The sequence below is a fragment of the Branchiostoma floridae genome, chromosome 19, assembly GCF_000003815.2.
Source record: "Branchiostoma floridae strain S238N-H82 chromosome 19, Bfl_VNyyK, whole genome shotgun sequence".
NCBI lineage: Eukaryota > Metazoa > Chordata > Leptocardii > Amphioxiformes > Branchiostomatidae > Branchiostoma > Branchiostoma floridae.
In genome coordinates this window covers 1,245,593-1,250,600 of record NC_049997.1, presented here as the reverse complement: position 1 = coordinate 1,250,600, position 5,008 = coordinate 1,245,593, and positions in this window count along the sequence as shown.

Here is a 5,008-nt window from a genome sequence, read left to right as displayed (position 1 = left end):
AGCTCGCTCCAGATACTTGCAACAATCGTATTGAGGTCACCTGAGTGGCGCCGAAAGGCAGCTCGCTCCAGATACTTGCGACAATCGTATTGAGGTCACCTGAGTGGCATTGATTGACAGCTTGCTCCAGACACTTGCGACAATCTTATTGAGGTCACCTGAGTGGCGCCGAAAGGCAGCTCGCTCCAGACACTTGCGACAATCTTATTGAGGTCACCTGAGTGGCATTGATTGACAGCTCGCTCCAGACACTTGCGACAATCTTATTGAGGTCACCTGAGTGGCATTGATTGACAGCTCGCTTCAGACACTTGCGACAATCTTATTGAGGTCACCTGAGTGGCATTGATTGACATCTCGCTCCAGATACTTGCGACAATCGTATTGAGGTCACCTGAGTGGCATTGATTGACAGCTCGCTCCAGACACTTGCGACAATCTTATTGAGGTCACCTGAGTGGCGCCGAAAGGCAGCTCGCTCCAGATACTTGCGACAATCGTATTGAGGTCACCTGAGTGGCATTGATTGACAGCTCGCTTCAGACACTTGCGACAATCGTATTGAGGTCACCTGAGTGGCGCCGAAAGGCAGCTCGCTCCAGACACTTGCGACAATCGCATTGAGGTCACCTGAGTGGCATTGATTGACAGCTCGCTTCAGACACTTGCGACAATCGTATTGAGGTCACCTGAGTGGCATTGATTGACAGCTCGCTCCAGACACTTGCGACAATCTTATTGAGGTCACCTGAGTGGCATTGATTGACATCTCGCTCCAGACACTTGCGACAATCGTATTGAGGTCACCTGAGTGGCATTGATTGACAGCTCGCTCAGGACACTTGCGACAATCGTATTGAGGTCACCTGAGTGGCATTGATTGACAGCTTGCTCCAGACACTTGCGACAATCGTATTGAGGTCACCTGAGTGGCATTGATTGACAGCTTGCTCCAGACACTTGCAACAATCGTATTGAGGTCACCTGAGTGGCATTGATTGACAGCTCGCTCAAGACACTTGCGACAATCGAGGTCACCTGAGTGGCGCCAAATGGCAGCTTCAGACAGACATTTGCGACAATCGTATTAAGGTTATCTGAGTGGCGCCAAATGACAGCTCGCTCCAGACACTTGAGACAGTTATATCGAGGTCACCTGAGTGGCGCTGAATGGCACCTCGCTCCAGACACTTGCAACAATCGTATTAAGGTTACCTGAGCAGCACCGAATGGCAGCTCGCTCCAGAAACTTGCGATAGTTGTATTAAGGTCACCTGAGTGGCGCCAAATTGCAGATCACTCCGACACTTGTGATTTAGCCCCGCCTATTGAAAGCTTCTTGCAATTCAGCCCCTTGCTGGGATGAGAAAGTTTAAGTCAGCCCACCCAATAACCAACCACATATATGACTTGTACAGTACATTTTATCCCAAGAGGTACAGTTCAAGTGTATACTATTTGAGCAATGTTCAATGTTTCTATCTCACAACTGTGCGGTCAATACAAATTCTCTCAATTTCTGGCAGCAACACAAAGTTTTCCCAATGATTTAGCCTTTCGACGATTGCGTAATATTCACATTGTCAAGCGTTTGGAGCTCCTTTCCGAGTATTGAATAAGAATTTATTGCCACGCTTGTTCACATTTAAAAAGTGTAGGAAACTATCTTATTTGGTTGCTCAGAGAATAAGTATTTCTGACCTATTTGGCTTATCTTGCTTGCAGTAAGCCAGTGCGATCTCTACCAACAACCTCATTATACATTGTAGTTCCAGGACAATTTCCTTTAATTCCATGTGAATTTTCGACCCTGCCACACAAATAAGATTAAAATACAATCCATCAGGAAGAAAAACAATTTTCTCCCAGTCTTTGAAAAAAAGATGAGTAACTTCAACTGTGCAGCTGTGGAACCATGGGAGAAAATGCAAATTCGGCAAAATTAGCCAAAAATTTATAGACCCTTACGTTCCTTTACATTTTTCACTGTGTAGCAGGTGTTTTCATCAGACCTTAAGGCCTTTGGCTCTGCTTTCCTTGCAGCTTTCTTATTCTAACAGTTTTTACCTGATCTTTTTCAGCACAGTAGGCATGCATGTTTGTGTGCGACGTCTCCTTAGCAATGTGCTGGCCAATTAACCATACTTTTTAGTAGGTTGCATCTGTATCCCTCTTCAACACGCGGCTTGTAGATATATGTATGGAGTGCGAGATGTATTAGGCTTGCTTCTGTAGGCTGGTATTTTGACAGGATTTCAGCAGGAATTAGTATAGTCACAAGCTTTATGGCACTCTTGCTAATAGCCTTTCCGTCACATTTTGCACACTCATACTGACAATGTTGGATAGGTTCTCCTATGCTGGCAAAGGAAGTTTGCAGAGGAAGGGATCCAGGGTTTGTCGGTGCATAGGTTGAGGGGCCAAGACAGGATGAGGGGCCAAGAGGTGGGTTGGGAGGTCAGAAACATTGATACAGAGAGAACAGACACACAATGTGAATTGTACTAAGTCTTGTAGTTTTTTTTTTACATGGCCTTATTCATAAGTGGAACAAATCAATGTGAATTCATGTTAACAAAAATCTGATGTGTGCTTGTTTTTTTTTCAGACTCAAAGAATGATACGGATAGGAGTTCTTACCACTAGCATAACAGTACTTGCGCACCGATATCTCTACCATACAGGAGAACATCAAACGCATTTCTAACTGCAAGTTTTACATACATGTTAAATGCCATTTGTACAAGTAACAAATGATGTTTGTATCAGTCTGATACGTACATTATGTCATGCAGAGAAAGAAAATTTGGGTGTTGGAATTAAAGAAGAACATCTTTTGCTGAAATTTCTGAAGGAATCATCAAAGACAAACAAAACTCTACTTGTAGTTGAAATAATGAATTTCATTTCTTAATTTTCAGGCAAGTACTCTTAACGCACTGTACTTTACTGTACAACATATCCAGATGGTAGATTATGGTTAGATCAGTGAGTCAGTGACACTGACAGTTGATGATCAGGAAAGTACCACATGCCAAAAGCAACTGAGCTATGTCCATCCGTCTGTAGGACCCTAGTTGCTGTGTGGTTTCCGACTCAGGCTGCCAAATATTTTCTTTTTACCACACAATTATTTCCCCATGATCATTTACATGATTGTAAGAATTCAAACTCTCTCGACGACAACTGTTTCCCTAATGTCTACAACTTATCAGCCTTCGAAACAACCGTTATCTCCGTGCACAATTATTTCCAAATTTTTAGTTCATTGCCTTGAAGTGGTCCAATGACCTTGCTCTGAGCAATCTCGTTAAAAATAATGTACAGTTACTGTAATATTACACAAAGAACAAGATAGAAACCAATATTCATTGAGTACAGGCCAGATTGTCTGCCAAAGCGTAATGTAAAATGCTTTGCCGGTTGTACGACTCTTTTTGGTGCCGACATGCCCTGGACGTGTGCGTGGCCAGGATCTCCCGCAAAATCACTTTCTGTTGATAATAACAATTTCATACTGTGTGCATTTTACACACTGGCAGTTTTCAGGTCATTTTTACAGCGTATGCCAATTTTTAGCGTGCACTGCCAATCAATTTGTTGATGATGTTTGACAAATTTTGTGCAGTTATCTCATTGTCATGCAAAGTCATGACTAACAAATATTCATGCAGTGATTTGGAACCAGTTTGGGATTTGGGGATTCTGTGCAATTGACCGAAATGTGTGGTTATCCGGTGTGCAATTAACTGGCTTCTACTGTACTAAGGGAATGAAAGGGCAGATTCTGAAGTAATATAGCTAGTATGGCAGACAGCAATCACCCATACTGGAAGACCAATGACTACACATGGCTAAAACCTTATGATTGACAAATTAAATGTTACATGTGGTCATTGGTCAGTAGGATTGTATGTTTGAATCAGATGATCTTTCATCATACAACCATGGAGTACTACATTTTTGTATATCCCCTGTGCCATACAATGTTTGTATCACAAGTGTTTATGGCTGACTTGCTTGCTTCCTTTTTCTATCATTGTGACATTATTTAATTTCTATTTTGTGTTGTTTTTAGGCAGCTTTTTCTTTTTTCTAATTGTTTAGGTTTTTTTAGATTACTCTCATCAGTTTTTTTTATCCACATTGCCATTGTATGATGTTGTTCTGTCAAATGTACAGTGTTCAAGTTATGCCTCACAGTCACAGTACCTTGTTTTGTTTGATTCCTGTGTTGTGTGATCTGTATACATGTACAGGGCTCGAAATGCACTAGTGCAGGTAACATTGAAAATTACCTGCACCAGACCTGCACACTAAATTTAGAAAGTATTGATCATATTCAAATTGTTCAGGAACCATTGGTATTCTTTCTTTTCCTACTTTATAGGTGGTAACAGCCAATGCAGCTAATAACAATCCACATGCACATACAAACTGTTCATCAAAGGACATTATTTGAAATGTATAAAACGCAGTACATGGACCAGTGCAGGTTAGGTGCAGGTAGACATCAGAAATACCTGCACAGCTCTTATTTTACCTGCACTAACCTGCATATGCAGCTCACGTATTTCGAGCCCTGGTATATATCATGTACAAATGTACAACTAAGCCCATCTCCCCAGCCCAGGTGACAATCTTCAAAGATGTGATGAGGATTTTACCAAAGTTCAAGCCGTCCTCTTTCATCACATTTCACACATGGTTTTCAGCTTATAAAGATAAAAAGACTCACTTGTTAATACCTTTGCCAAGAAGGTTGATATGTTTCCAGTGCGGTTTGCTTGAATGTGTGTCTTTATATCTAGGTGTGTTTGTCACTAGGATAGCTCCAGAAGTAGTGCATGGAGCCTTATGATATTTGGCAGGTGGGCAGCGGTTTAAGAGTGCCTCCTTGTGGCTTTTTAAGCAGACACCAGTTTTGACATGATATTTGTGTGGTAGAGAGTAAGTGTAGGTCTTGGACCCCTAGCAGTTTTTTGCCTTGCCGCCAGGCAAGGCTTAC